We start from the raw sequence: 16,416 nt of genomic DNA on the forward strand, positions 1-16,416 counted from the left end.
AAGAGGGAGGGAGGGAGGGAGGGAGGGAGGGAGGGAGGGAGGGAGAGAGAGAGAGAGAGAGAGAGAGAGAGAGAGAGAGAGAGAGAGAGAGGCAAAAAATAAAACTGAGATGAAACCAAATTAAAAATATGTTTGATATTACAGCTAAGAAGGAAAGTGTTTGTTGAAGAATCTAGTATCCCAGTCATTCATGTATAAAACATTTTGTAAGCTACTAGGAGTGTATAAAATTTCATAGAAAGATTATGGAATGAGGGGCAAAAAAAAGATGGTTCACAAGAATGATCTTTGGGGACTCCGATTGTTCAGTAGAGGAAGAAAATGTGTACAGGGTAAAGGAACACAGTGTGTCTTATAATATATCCTGTAGTAGAGAAGCCCAAGGGAAAGCCTTTTAAATTGAAAGTACTCAAGAGAATCTACAGATGCATGAGTTACTAGCATGTATAGACAGTTAAATTCAGAGAGATAGACAGGTTAAGTTCTTGGAGAATTTGGTATTGTGTTAGAAGGATTTGGGGAAAAAATTAAGACTTATCTTTAAGTGGGCTTTACAAAATTATCAAGTTACTTAAACTCAGAGAAGCTTGGTTTTCTCAATGAAGCTTTTCATTTTTAATTTCCATAAATTAAAACCTAAAATCTATAAATATGGTTAAAAAATTACTATCAGGTGAAGAAGTAGCCTTAGGCAATGACATCCAGCATAATATTTTAAAGAAATCATGTTCCTTGGGGCAGGAGAGATGGCTCAGTACATAAGAGCATTAGCTAATTTTCCAAAGGACCTGGGTTCAATTCCAAGGACCCACATGGCAGCTCATGATAGTCTGTAACTACAGTCTCAGGATATCCAGCATCATCTTCTAATCTCTTAGAGCACCATGTACAGATGTAGTACACAGACACACATGCAGACAAAACACCCATACACATAGAAGAAAGAGAAAACAAAAAGAGTGTCAAGGGAGTGCCACCTTGTGCAGGAAGCAATAAAACCCTGAGTAAAGTTAACCTCTGCCATCTGGTCCTGCATCACTGCTGAATTTTCTTTCCTTCAGGAGTTAACAAAAAAGCTGAAGCACTTTACAAAAATGGAAAACGTAGGCAGGAGACAAATTGTTCAATCTCAGAATGATAGTATAAATGCCATTTTGAGGTAGTGTGCCAAAACTGAAGGTTGAAAGTTAAGACAGGACCAAGGGGGTAGGATGTCGTTGTCAGTCACACATCCACACGCATCTCCACGCCTTGTGCCGTTCATCAGGAACTTGAAGCCTTCATGGAGTTTGTGATTGACAGAAGCTCTGGTAGTCACACCCCTGTCCCACCACTGACTTCCTTGTGACTGAGTCAAGTATCATTTGTGTCTGTAAATCTGAAGATAACGTATTTTTTAAACTCTAATGAAGCTCAAATCAGTCTATATACATGTGCTTATCATAACCCTCAATACACAAGGGTCCCTAAACTTTTTTTAATATCATCTTAACAATAAAACATAGCAAACCTTCACAGAAATGCACTGATCATATTCTTGACATGTACTTAGATAAATTATTCTCAAAATATCCAAGTGAATCCGAAAGTGAACAACAGACTCTTATGGACTATTCTTTAGATTGATATTCTCTAGATTCTAGGCTATTCTCTAGATATTCTCTAGACCGTAGACTATTCTCTAGATTCTAGATTGATATGCTAAGTGAAACAAGTTGACGTAAAGTTAGTTAATAGCTGAGAGACCAAAGATCAGTCTGAACTGGACTTGGTGGAGTCTTTAGCTAACAAGGAAGGAACATGTGATCGGCGAATGGACAGGTGTGGTACCTACTAGAGAAATGCAACCAAAGGCAAAACAATGACAACCGAATGAAATGCGGAAAGAAGTTGTCAACTAATAAATTATCACCTAGACACAAAGAAATGTTCCAGCTGGGACAATTTTACTATACTTTTTCTATAATTATTAACGGCTGTTGGCTGAAAACTCTTTGACCTTGTTTTACTGTGAAAACAAAGGCAGAAAGATTAAGTACTTTTCTGTAACTGTACAATGTTTAGAGAAGAAAGCATAAATTTGCTTAAGGTAGCCATGGAGCTAGTTGCATAATCCTCATGACCCAGGACACCCTCATTCTCTGGGGTACCAACCACAGCTACGGTGTACTTTAGAACTCTGAACTTCATTCACTGATGGTGCTCTTCTGTCCTAGACGTTTGGTATCAGGTATAATTTTTGATGAAATAACAATGCCAGGATAAAACCAGATGGATCCCTTCACATCCTTTAAATCTTGAGTCTCTGAAACATTTTACTCACCAAAGTCACACTACAAATTACATCTCTTTACTTTCATATTCTACCATTTTCCAAACCCTCACAGGAGATGTAGAAATTAGAATCAATCTCCATCTTCCTTTTTCTGTTTAAGAAAAACTTATTTTTAAAAGTAGAGAAAGAAACAAAGAAAAATAACACCAGGGGCTGGAGAGATGGCTCAGTGGATAAGAAGCATAGGCTGCTCTTCCAGAGGACCCAGGTTCAACTGTTAGCCCTCTCATGGTGGGCACAACTGTCTGTAACTGTAGTTCCACGGGATCCAATGCCTCTTTTTGGTCTTCTTAGATACCAAGAACACAAGTGGTAAACAAACGTGCATGCATGCAAAACACTCATAAACAAACAAAAAGAAAAAGAAAGAAGGAATTAGGAAATAGAGGTAAGTTTCATTCACTCTCCCACCTGCTGAACCCCTACTTTTGGACAAGGTGCTCTGTTAGGCACATAGGACACTGAAATAGTAAAGCAGAGACCTGCCCTGTGGAGGTTCTCAGTCACTTAAGGAAACAGAAGGGCAGTCATTTCACAGCCTTGAGACAAGTGAAATAAAAATGGTGACAGTGGGATTGACTGACATCTTCCTTGAAGCTGATTGAGAAAATGCTCATGAACAAAGTTATTCAAACTGAATTAGGACAGAAGAACTGGATTTGCCAGGATATAGGAAAGGATGAGGCAGATTCACTAGTTGTAAGTTGTTAGTTATGGACTGAGATGGAATGAAATGAAGTATGATTAGGGATCAGAGGCTAAACTATAGAGTTTTTACATTTCGTAAGAAGAGGATTTAGCTTTATCCTCAATGGTAAAATATATCATTTGAAAGATACAATTCTATGAAGCAAATAATTTTGAATTACTACTTTTAATTTCCCTATAGTGTGAAGATTGTAGAGGTAAAGAATAGAAGCAGAATTCCCAGCAAGGTCATGTCATTGGTTCAGGTGGGGAATGAATTTAAAAGTGAAATTAAAAAGGAAGGACATAACTCATCCTAGATATGGTAGAGAAGGTCTATTGTAGATAAAAGGGAGAGCATAAGAGGCAAGGACATCTGAGAGGGTTCAGAGCAGCATCATGTGACAATGGGGCTGTGGACAAGAACCAGACCAAGCTAGGAGGGCAGAGCAAAGATGGAAGGGCTAGGGAACCAACATAGCTGGATAATATACACAAAGGCATCTGGGGGAAGAGCAGCTCAGTTTTTGCGTTAGATGAGTTTAGAGTATTGGGTAGGGTATGCCAGCCATACCCTGTAATAGGTGGGGCCTGAGGGAAGATGTAAGAATCTAACAGCCAGGTCCACTTTGATGTAAGTAGGCACCCAGCCATTTGTTCTCTAATGAGGATGATTGGAAGAATAGCAACGGAAGTGGGGGAGTGAAGGCACACTTAGGAAATATTTGAGATAAGACAATCAACTAAATATATAGAGTGAGACCAGTGGAAGAGTGGGACAAACTACAGACAAATTTAGTTTTTATTCTCTGGTTAATTGGTGTCAAAAATCACCTGCAGTAGAAATATAGAGGAATATAAAGGGCAAGATAAATATGAATTTCCAATAGGCTACTACATTAGTGTTATCCAATAAATATTTAGATATAACTATGCATCTTGAGAAATAATATCAAAATCAACACATACCCACATGCCAATAAGGCAACCAAAAATGAATAAAGTTTTATATACATTTTTCTTCCTCTAAAAGTCAGATATACTTAGGAAATGAAGATAGGATTTTAGTGACTAAAAAGTTTGTTTGTTACCCCAAACTCAACGTCCCCAAATCAATGAAAAAGTTGGCTATTGAAAAAATCAACAAGACAAACTTTTATCCAAACTAACTAAAATACTAAGAGAATATTCAAATTAGCAAAATCAGAAACAAAAAGGGGGGGCATAACAACAGAAACTGAGGGAACACAGAGAATCATAAAGACATACTTTAAAAATCTATATTCCACCAACCTGGAACATTTCTTCACAGGTGCCACTTAATAAGGTTAAATCAAGATAAGATAAACAATTAAATAGTCCTATAACCCATAAGGAAATAAAAGCAGTCATTAAAACTTTCTGCACCAAAACAAACAAACACACAAACAATAAAAACAAGTAGATCCCTAAGTTCATATGAATATGAACAAGTTCATACTCAGTATGATTGACAAAGTGAATTTTTGGCCTGCCAAGGCACATAGTGAGACTTTGTCTCAAAAAAAAAAAAAAAGGATTGCACTGGAGTATCAGAAGGCCAGGATAGGGGATGGCCCTCCCGTGTCTGCCTGCTTCCCCTTAGGGTGATGGGGGCTTTTAGAAAGAGGAAGATAACTGCTTACCAAATTAGATGGTGTGACTGTCTCTAACAGAGCAGAAGAAAAACAATCTGGGAGGGCCGAAAACTATTGAGAAGCATATTTCAAAGTCACGAGTAGAGATGGACATCATGGGAAAGATGAGGAAGATTAGCTCAAATAAGCAAACCAGTGAGAAAGCTGAACAGGCAGATCTCACAGAGACTGGAAACAGCTGAGTCACTGTTAACATTGAGTGTGCTGACCCTGAAGGAACAACAAAAGAATTCAGCCTCTAATGTGTCTCCCTGTCCCCCATGAAGCCTCAAGCAGAGTGATTCTTGAGTTTCTAGGACTTGTTTCCTTTTATATAGCAGCCATATTCACACTGCTGCTTGTCAGGCTCTGGCTATCAACTAAAGTTCTTTATTCTTTTCTTTTTGTTTATCCAACATATTCATTTGGATCATTTTATGCACCAAACATTGCTTAAAGCCCTGGAGATTCAACGTAAGCAACAATAAGTCACATTGACCTCATGTGGTTAATGACCAGCCTATCAAAAAAGGAGATATTCTAAAAAGACTCATATCTTTCAACTTCTCAGATTATTAAAACAATAGATCTTAAAGTAGGTTGAAATTTTCCAGGAATCTCATGCTGAGAGAAATAAAAAGGCACCATGCAGAGGGAGTCTTGTCTCCAGAAAGAGACTCTGAAAAGTTTTATCAACTTGTGAAAACATCATAAAGGATTGATTGAAGTCTAAACAATGATAGGCCAGTGGTGGGCAGGGCCAAGCCCTGGCTGGGACTGCTTAGGTGAATATATCCTTAGCCCTCTAATAAAGTTTAATTTCACTTTAGGACCTCCAAAGTCAGACTTTGGGGTGTGACTGGATATCTTTGTCTCTCTTCCCTCTGTGGCCACTTTAAATAATTTCTTTCTCTTTTCTTTTTTTTTTGTGATTTGGTATATCCTTTTTTTATAATTTATTTTTTTTCAAATCATAATTCATTCACACAGGGATTATAAACACAGAAAGGAAGGATGTGTGGAAGGGGATGACACTGGAGTGTGGGTGTTCAGGGGGAATACAGATAACTTTCAGCACATGATATCGGCTGGGTGAAGGTTCGGGGGACAGGTCACTATGACTCTGCCTATCATTCACTTGTCCTTATCTAAGTTGATATTATCTGCCAAAGCTACCTATTTACAAGGTCTATGACTACTCAGACTGGTAAATTTCCATGAAAGCTGCCTGTTTACAATAGTGTATAGCCATCTGTTTCAATGTTTTTCCACTGAGACCCAACACTTGGTGTTAGTATACATGTATGACAGTCCTATTGCTGATTTTAGGCCTATGGCTGATTTTAGGCCTACAGAGTATAAGCAGGCCTGCCCCTGACATCGCCTCCCTTCTCTAAGTATAGAAGGGCTGTGGCAATTCTAATCTTTTGAAGACAGGGATAGGCCTGACCTCCAGTAATTGAAAGGGACCTTGTAGTGGCTCTGGTCTCCCTGTTGTAGTCCAGCGAGGCATGAGGGCCATACCTGTCCCTATGTCTTTTTCCTGGAGAGGGGATACTTTTGACATCAATCCCTATGCAGTCAGGCTTGTCCCTCAGGGAACCCAGAGAGATATTTTTAACTTTTATTTATATTTCCTTGCAGTGCTTGGTCTTGCAGCCTAAGCAAGAATTCAGATCACAAGTCAAAGGGGGTTCTGGTTGGCCCCTCTCTGCTTGGTCTAGGGGCAGAAGTCCCCCCTTTTAGGTTGGGTGGAGATGGGTTTTGGGAACACCCTGTATAAAGTAACAACCTCATCTTGAGTCCCGTGGTCCTCCATAGCTAACTTATGATTATGTATCTGAGAAGGTTTTGCTACCAAATTATTTATTTGTTGTTTCACAGAGTTAGTCAGAGGCCCAGGGACCAGAAGAAATAAGCAAAAATAACCCAAATAATGGTCCCAAGATGGGGGGAAGTAGGGTTGACAACCATGGAGAGGCTGAAAACCAATTCTTGTACCAGCATTCATCTGTCTCTTTCTCTCTCTGACTTTTCTCAGGGCCTTCTCTGACCTATTTCATGCTCTCTTTAACCCTCCCTGTCTTGTCTATGTAAAGGCAACATTCTTCTTTAAGGGCTGTACACAATCAGGAGCTGTACACAGCCTTTTCTATTGTAATAAAGTAAATCAAGTCCAATAAGGATCTTTTTGAGTTTTGGAGGTCTCTTCAGACAGTGAAACGAGTGATTTCTTCAGATTACTGATGTCAATCTCTAGCTGTTTGATGTTCTTGTCAATGGTCCTTCAAAGGTTTGAGTAGTATAAATTCGGAGGCCAGCGTCTGGATTAGAACTTCTAACAGCAGACATCACAGGTGATTCATTTTTACCTGGAAAGGAAAAAGAAGGGAATTCTCAGGAAGATTTCTCTTCCCTGGATGTCAATTGTTATTCATCTTATTTATGGTTGGGCCTGGCTTTGTGGGGTATCTATTTATTTCATTAATCTTTTTGGTAGCCGGTTAGCTGTGCCTTCTGTGGTATCAAACAGGCATATCAATCCTTGGCCCCATAAGGGAACTGGGTCTGGGCCATTCCCTTTAAGGGTAAGAGGGTCCTTTCCCATATCTGTGACATAGTTTTTATTGGTCTCAGTGATGCCAAAGGCAGTCAGCAGCAGATTTGCCACGCACTTTCAGTTTTAGAGAGTTAAAAGTGAACAAGGCATAATGGAGAGTATTTCTGGGGGACTCCTTCTGGGGGGGGGTACCATTCTCCCTCTTTTTTTTTTAAAGTCAATTTTTCAGAGTTCTTATAAAATCAGGGCAGAAGCGCCTACAGTGTTCCTTCCACACTCAGAGAGTCATGAAGACACTATTTAAAGAAATATAAATCTATATTAAAAATCTCTTTTATCAAAGGACTGTTATAGCACAGCCAACTACTAATCAGACTATATAATATATTGATTAGTAATAGCTTCTTCTACTTTTTGTGAGATTACTTCTCTTTTGCCAATTAATTGTTGAGGGAAAGCAGGATTTACATCTCTCTTGAGAATATTAAGCAGAGACTTAAATTCTTTTGTGGAGAGCTTAAAATAAGATCTTAGCCAATTAGCATCTCCTAGAAACTTTTGAAAATAATTTGAAATAAGTAAACTCTCTCTTTTTTTCCCAGACCCTTTATCTGTTTTTTTTATTGGATATTTTACGTATTTACCTTTCAATGTTATCTCCTCTCCGATTCTCCCCCAAAACCCCTTATCCCATAGCCCTCCTCCTATTTTTATGAACGTATGCTCCAAACATCCTCCCAGTCCCATCTCCCTGCTCTCCAATTCCCCAACACTAGGGGATCCAAACTTTCAGGACCATGTCCCTCCACTTCCACAGATGTCTGACAAGGCCACCCTCAATTACCTGTACAGGTGGAGACATGAGTCCCTCCCTTTCTGCTCTCAGGCTGGAGGTTTAGACTTTGGGAGATCTGGTTGAAACTTTCGATACTCCCTCTAGAAAGGTTCAAAGCACTCACACTTTGGTCTTCCTTCTTCTTCTTGAGGTTCATGTAGTCTATACGTTGTGTCTTAGGTATTGTGAGCTTTTGGGCTAATATCCACTTATCAGTGAGTGCATACCATGTATGTTCTTTTGAGATTGGCTCACCTCACTTAAGATGATATTTTCTAGCTCCATCCATTTGCCTAAGAATTTCATGAACTCATTGTTTTTAATAGCTGAGTAGTACTCCATTGTATAAATGTACCACATTTTCTGCATCCATTCTTCTGTTGAAGGGCATCTGGGTTCTTTCCAACTTCTGGCTGTTATAAATAAGGCTGCTTTAAATAATTTCTTTAAAGCTGTGCATTACTAACTCATTCCTTTTATTGAAGATTATTGGCACCAAATATAGCCTGTGGTACAATCTGTGATCCCCAAGTTCCGTAACTGTGCGGAGATAGACATTGAGTTAATAATCTTACCTGTGAAGTCATCATTCTACACAGGAGTGAGGAGCTAGCCTCAGATCCACTATACTCAGTTGTAAGCCCACCTTCTTCATCCTCTGCCCCTCCGTTGGTTGTAGAAAAAGACCTCTACTAAAAAATTCAGGTTGTCTCCCACTATCTATATCAGTCAGCATTACACCTCCAGTAGATAGACAGGGCCCCCAGTGGAGAGATGAGGCTACCCAAAAATATTTGACCCAGAATCCAGGAACAAAATGGAGTAAAGAAAATACAGGGACAAAAATGGAGCAGAGACTGATGGAAAGGCCATCCAGTGATTGGTCCAACTTGAGATCCATCCCATGGGCAGGCACCAAACCCTGACACTATTACTGATGCCATGTTGTGCTTGCAGACAGGAACATGGCTATCCTCTGAGAGGCTCTACCAGTAGCAGATTGAGACAGATGCAGATACTTACAGTTAAGTGATGGACTGAGGTTGGGGACCCCTATGGAAGTTAGGGGAAGGACTGAAGAAGCTGAAGGTGATGACAACCCCATAGGAATTACAACATTATCAACTAACTAGGACCCTTCAGAGCTCCCAGAGACTAAGTCATCAACCAAAGAGCATATACGTGCTGGTCAGTGGTCTCTGGCACATATGTAACAGAAGACTGCCTTGTTTGGCTTCTATGGGAAAGGATGCACCTAATCCTGTAGAGACTTGATACCCCCACTGAAGGGAAATGCTGGCCGTGGGTCAGGGTGTGGGTGGGTGGGTGAGAGTGTGGGTAGGTGGGTGAGGGTGTGGGTAGGTGAGTAAAGAGGTGGGTAGGTGGATGAAGAGGTGAGTAGGTGGGTAAAGGGGTAAGTGAGCACCCTCTCAGAGGAAACAGGGAGGGAGGATGGAGTGAAGAACTCTGGGAGGAGGGACCAGTAAGGGGCAACATTTGGAATATAAATAAATAAAATAATTTTTTTAAAAAAGCCTGGGCCTCACTGAAAAGTTAGCAAGAGTAAGTCTTCATCTCTATAAACCTCTGATTTGAGTTTCCACCCCTACTTTCCAGGTACCTCACATAGCTACCTGTCTCTATTTCTGAACCACACACAACTTTTATCATCATCAGAACAATATTTATGCTTATAACAAAAGCTACTTAAGTTTTGCTCAAAGGTCTTGCTTCTACAACTATTCAGTTTCTCTCCTGCAGTATTAACCTACGGTTTCTTTCTCAATAGCTTGCGGACACATTGCATAGTTTCCCATCCAAAACCTTCTTGACCCCACTTCCTCCTCCAGCTACTTCCCTATTTCTCCATTGTTTTGTAAACTATCAGTAGTTGTGCTTTGCCTTGACTCCATTCCAATCCAGGCTTTACCCCATACTTTCATGGTAAAAACAATTCTTTCCGTGCTGACCAGTGACTTCATATTGTTAAAGTCAATTCAATCTGTGTGTCGTTGATCTACCACCCACCCATGTTTGGTATGCTAACACTTGATCACTACTCACCATTGGTAACATTTTGCTTACTGTCTTCCAGGAAAATTTTTCCTCTAACTTCACTGGACTATTCTTTTGTGTCTTCTACTGATTTTTTTCTCAACATCTTATTTTTTAAATGCTGGAGTTATCTTCAGCCAACTCTTTTCCCTAATTTATACTCTCTATGGGATCTCAACTCTTTTAATCCTTTGGCTTTAAATGTTTCCTATGTATGTTCCAAAGATTCTTTATATACCTTAGATCTGTAGTTCAGATGTATGATGACCAACTTATCCATTTGTCTGGTTTGTTTTTGTTGTTGTTGTTGTTTGTTTTGGGAGACCTTCTTGGTCAAAGACAAACCATCAAATTCTACCCTAAATTCTCTTTACTGTACCCTCACTTCCTTCTCAAATTTCAGATTCATAAACCAAATTTTTCTCTGATTCTGTCTGTATGTAATTGGCATATCCAGACTTAGCCCTAAGAGATTCTCCTCCCAAATACACATTTTCATGGACTTGCTTTCATTAGTAAGGAGAGATTTCATTTTTTAATTATTCATGTTATAAACCTTAACTTAATCTTTGATATTTTTCCTTTTCTTGAACCATATACCCAATCTGTCAAAAAGGCATTACATCAAATGTACAAAATCTTCTATTGGTATAACTTTGATTAAGCCAGCATAATACTGTGCCTACATCAATGTATATTCACAATTAATATTCCTGCCTCCATCCTCCTAGAGTCACATGGAGTTATTTCATCCCCACTTGTAACCATTGTAATTCATTAACATTTAGAACATACCTATTGGTTAAATTGCTGGAAACCATTGTTCTTCAGCTTGTGTATGACATGGCCTCTCAGTTCTTTTCTCCTGCACTTTCTTGCCCATCATGCCAACAGTGTCACCTTGAAATTACTCTTAAATATGGAAAAGCCAGTGTGGTAGCCCTCTTTGCCTATAATCCTACCACTTGGGAAGTAGAGGCAGGAGGATCAGGAGATCAGGACACTGGGATCATTTTCAAATGTATCATGAGTTCAAGGTCAGCCCAGGTTACATAAGCAATAACACTAACAGGTTCAGTGGTAGGGATGGATATTCAGTGTTGAGAAAGTAGAAGAAAAATCAATGTATTGGCCTATATAAAAGGAAGGACAGACTTCTAAGAACAAGACTAGAGAGAGATGCCAAGACACATCACTGATACACATGCAAGAGGAATGAAGCAATGTTGGAGGTGTATGTGTGTAGCATCCAATGAAATTTGTGTTTTAAAGCACTTAGGCTAGAATATTAGGAGAGTCAGAGAGGGCCAGAGTGAAAATACTGCAAGTAGTTCAGTATTTCTTATCTCATCAACATTATAGGTAAGAAATAATGGTTCTACAAGCTAAGAAAATAGCGATGGGGACAAATGTATAATAGATTCTGAAATTCTGAAAGTTAAAGGGATGTAGAAAGAATTGGAAAAGATGGGACACAGGTGAAGTTTCAACAATGACTTCTGAGTTCACCAACATGGTAGATGGCAGAAACAGTCTCTGATTGAAGGATACTGGATGAGAAGCAGGCTTGAAGGGAGGATGAAGCAGGTAACATTGAGCTTGCTAAACCTGAGGAAGCTTGGAGACAACTAAGATGAGTTGATGATGTTTTAGATACACAGAAATGAAGCTCTGAATTGATGTCTGAGCTGGAAAAACACGTTCACGGGTGAGTGTAAAGACGATAAGGGAGATGCTTCCCCTGCTCTTGCCTCTGCCACCATCCACTACTGTCTTTCTGCACTCCATGACCCTCCTGCGGCTGCTGCCTTTCAAGCAGGCCTTACAGCCACAGCCTCTGCCAGAGCCAGCTCCTGGTGGGCCCATGTAGAAACGGGACCCCAAAATCCTATCCTGGGTGTTACCAAAGCCTCCAAGAAAGATACCAACAGCAAGAAGATGAACTTGGGAGTTCCTACAGGGATGATATAAGAACGTCTTACATGTTCCCCAGGATCTGAAAGGCAGAAGTCCAGACTGTTGCAAAAAAATTCGGACAAAGAATACTTGACCATTGGGGGACTGACTGAATTTTGTAAGGCTTCTACAGAAATGGCCCCGGGCAAGAACAACAAAGTGTTGAAAAGTGGCCAGTTTGTCACTGTGCAGACCATTTCCAGGACTGTAGCCTTAAGGGTCAGAGCCAGTTTTCTGCAAAGATTTTTTTTTAAAGTTCAATCGAGATAACGTTCTGCCCAAAACATCCTAGGGAAATCACACATCCATCTTCAGAGCTGCAGATATGCAACCTGCATGCTTTGAGTTATAAGTCAATACTATGACCCCAAGACTTGAGGATTTGATTTTTTGGGAGCCATAGACATAAAAAATTCCAGAGCAGAGTGCCCTCCTCCTGCATGCCTGTTCTCACAACCTCACAGGTGTGGACCTGATGGGAGGAAATAGCATCCGTGGTGAGGAAAAAGAATCTCTTTGCGTTATTTGACATGATCTACCAAGGCTTTGCCAGCAGTGGTGGCGATAAGGATGCAGTGGCTGTGAGGCACTTCCTCAATCCGGCATCAATGAGCCTCTGTCAATCGTATGCCAAGAACATGGGCCTGTGTGGTGGGCATGTGAGAGCCTTCACAGTGATCAGCAAAGACGCTGAAGAAGCCAAAAGGGTGGGGTCACAGCTAAAGATCCTGATCCGTCACTTGTATTCCAACCCAACTCTCAGTGGGGCCCAGATCACCTCAACCATTTTGACTTCTCCAGACTTGCGAAAGCAGTGGGTGCAAAGGTAAAAGGCATGGCACACCACATCATCAGCATCAGCATCGTGAGGACCTAGTTGGTCTGAAGAAAAGGGACTTCCCACAATTGGCAGTGCATCACCGACCAGGTTATGCGTTGTTTCACCAGCCTAAAGCCTGAGCAAGTGGAGAGGCTGACTAAGGAGTTCTCGATCTACATGACAGAGGATGGCCAAATCTCTGGCAGGGGTCACCTCTAGCAATATTGGCTACCTTGCCCATGCCATTCACCAGGTCACCAAGTAGTTACCAGAGTACAAAGGAACAAAGACCACCTTTTCTTCAGCCTTTGCCCTTGTGAGAGTCACATGCAGAGTGAGGGAGTGTGGGTGGTGGTGGATTGTGTTTTCAACCACAATGCACAGCTGAACGTGTTCCTCAGAAACGAGGTGGGACAGAGGCTTTCATATTTGGAACTTCATTGGTTCTAAACCAAACTCTCCCTCATCCTTTTGTCTCCAGCTTTTCTGAAAGTTTACACATGCAAGAAAATCACAGCACCCAAAACAAACAAACAAAACAAAACAAAACCTTGTCAGCCATGGCAGTGGCATAGGTCAGAAGCTTTACCTGAAGCCTCGGACGGTATCAGAGGTTCCGCCGTGGGCCCAGCTAGATTACCTCATATTCGAGGTTGTGAGAGAAAAAAAAAAAAACACCTAGTTCTGTCATTAACAGTTGTCCTCACGTTTTTCTTCCAAGTATGGAGTAACTGTGTCAGCAGATCACGTTACAGAAATAATGCTTTACAAAAACCAACAAGTCTGTTGCCTCTCCAACAAAGACAGTAAAGGATGTAGTGTCTTGTCAAAAATACATACATACATACATACATACATACATACATACATACATACATACATAAAATAGAAGATAAGGAATCCCTGAAGAAAACGAAATGGACAAAGTTCTGCATGAATTCTTGCTAAGTCATATCTTAGCTTTTCTGAAATTTTATAATTAACTTTTAAAACAAAAGTACATAATTACAATTTAATTCATGGAATCAAGTGGTTATGTTAAATATTTTTACATATTTATTGTTACTTCCTTTCCTTTTTCTTTTCCTTCCTTGTCTCTTCTGGGATAAAATAATGTCTATGGTACAAAATATTAAGAACAAGATAGAGAATGTGTATAATAAAATTCTTTTAAAAATAGCCACAATAATTTATGAAATTTGCAGATAAATGGATGAGGCTAGAAAAGTTTATCCTGAGTAAGGTAACTCAAACACCAAAAGACAAATATTATATGTTTTCTCTTATATGTGGAGGTTAGCTTTTAAGATTCAATAATTGTGCTATAATCTGTATTAACACAGGGCAGAGGAGAATCTCAAAGGAAGAGAAAATGGAGCAAATACAGGTGTGCAGAGATGGGAGAAACTGGAGTGGAAGACTTAAAGAGGAAGGTGGGTGGAAAAGGAGGGTAAGAGAAAGAACATGGTGGGGAGGTATCTCACACTAAAAGCCATATAAGGGTCATACAAAAATGACTACCATATAAACTTTTAAAAATATATACATACATGAAAAAATTTAAACAGAGTCTCCAAATAATGGGGGAGAGAACGCCCTAATGAGACATCTTTACAATCAAGTAGAACCTCCAGTGTTAGGATTGGGTTACATCTAATTGAGTAATTGGCAAAAGGGGGCCAATGGAAATTCCACAAACACAAACATCTCAGGTGATTGCCAAGGCTATCCATAGTTCTTCACAAACCAATGATAAGGCCCTATTGTAAATACTACATATCACATTGACCACAGAGAAGTTGAACTGAAGCCTACCTAGTTGTGTGAAGCCTACCTAGAGGCTTCACTCCTACTGAATAGTGTTTATACTTCTGGAAAGTATTCAGTACACTACAAGATAAAAAGGTAGCCATCAACTCAGCTACAAACCCTGTGACTCGCATGCAAATATTATATGTTTTTTCTTATATGTGGAGGTTAGCTTTTAAGATTCAATAATTGTGCTATAATCTGTATTAACACAGGGCAGAGGAGAATCTCAAAGGAAGAGAAAATGGAGCAAATACAGGTGTGCAGAGATGGGAGAAACTGGAGTGGAAGACTTAAAGAGGAAGGTGGGTGGAAAAGGAGGGTAATATTTGCAACAATGACCCGCATGCAAAATATATGGTGCAAAAGTTGCTCACACGTCATGGGAGTAACCAACTACTCTCTGATTGGGTTTAAGGGCCACGCCATGATTGGAATCTGTGTCTGACCCTGTTTGAGTAGCCAACAACCTGAGAATGTATAGGCTATGGATTAGGGGAAAATCAAAAACTGTTGTTCTTCTAAAAGGAACATAACAATAAGAGATGACTTCTAAGGACATTCTGCTATACTCATAAATCAGTGTGTCACTTGGCCATCATAAGATACTTTCTCTTGCAGTAGATGAAAAACTAACACAAATACCCACAACTGGACAACGGGTGGAGAGTGAGAGACTTTGGAATGCCCAGTCCTAAAGAGGATGGCCATCACATTTTTCCCCACAGAGCTATGTGGAAGAGGAGGTGGGAAGGGTATAAGAGCCAGAGGGGATGGATAACACCAAAGAAACAGTGTCCTTCACATATGAAGTCACAGAGACTGTGTCACCATGCACCAGGCCTTGCAAGTTTGAGCCAGTTGTGGTTCCAGGACTGAGGCGGGGAGAGGACATGAACTCTCATCACTAACCAAGAAGCTATCTTCAGTTGACAACCACCTGTAAAGGAAAAATTAGTTTTCTCCAACAGAGTCTCACTGGGTTTATAAGCCACACTTAAAGGCAGACCAGACCCTGTACCAAGCAGTAGATGGCCAGCACAAAATGAGCTCAATGGTATTTTTTGTAGATTTTTTTTTGTCATATTGCCTGGTTTGGGCACTTTTTGTCTTACTGGTCTTTTGTTTGTATACTATAGTTTTTTATTTCATGGTTTTGTAGGGTTTTTTCTTTTTTTCTTTTTCTCTCTCTGAGTGTTTTCTTTTTAATTTTTATTCTGTTTTGTTTGTTTTGTTGTTGTTTCTCTGTTTTAATTTTTAAAGACAGAGCATGAAGTTGGGTGTGTAAGGAGGTGGAGAGGCCCTAGAAGAAACTGAAGAAGCAAAAAACATGATCAGAATATATCACATAAAAATTATTAGTAATATATATATATATATATATATATATATACATATATATATATATTAAATATATAAGTATAAACTATATATTAAAAGAAAATCTCTCAAAGATGTCCCAGCAGCTTGTCTTTCAGTTGATTCCAGATCAAGTCATGACACCAAGATTAACCACACCTTTTTACTTGTAAGATACTGGTCTCAAAATAAAAACTAGGTTACTTTTGTTTTTCAAAAATCTTGGCGGAAGTCCAGAGGGTTTCCTATTGTTAGACATTGGATAAGGGAAGTCTGTCATCTAATTCTAGAAGATGATAGAACACAAGGAAATACATGTACATAAAAGTAGTAAACAGACAGACC

The 16,416-nt window shown here is 39.7% G+C and overlaps 1 long non-coding RNA gene and 1 pseudogene across 1 annotated transcript in view; one reads left to right on the forward strand and one right to left on the reverse strand.

The window, feature by feature from the left end:
• The window catches only part of LOC114619876, an 18,338-nt gene extending 13,937 nt beyond the window's left edge, over positions 1-4,401 (reverse strand). The window contains exon 1 of the long non-coding RNA XR_003711226.1: positions 4,316-4,401. This is a non-coding gene — a long non-coding RNA (uncharacterized LOC114619876). The remainder of the gene's footprint in view (positions 1-4,315) is intronic.
• Positions 4,402-10,970: 6,569 nt separating this feature from the next.
• LOC114619774 lies at positions 10,971-13,168 on the forward strand (annotated as a pseudogene).
• The last annotated feature ends 3,248 nt before the right edge of the window (positions 13,169-16,416 follow it).

This window comes from Grammomys surdaster, unplaced genomic scaffold, assembly GCF_004785775.1.
Source record: "Grammomys surdaster isolate TR1022 unplaced genomic scaffold, NIH_TR_1.0 165, whole genome shotgun sequence".
Lineage (NCBI taxonomy): Eukaryota > Metazoa > Chordata > Mammalia > Rodentia > Muridae > Grammomys > Grammomys surdaster.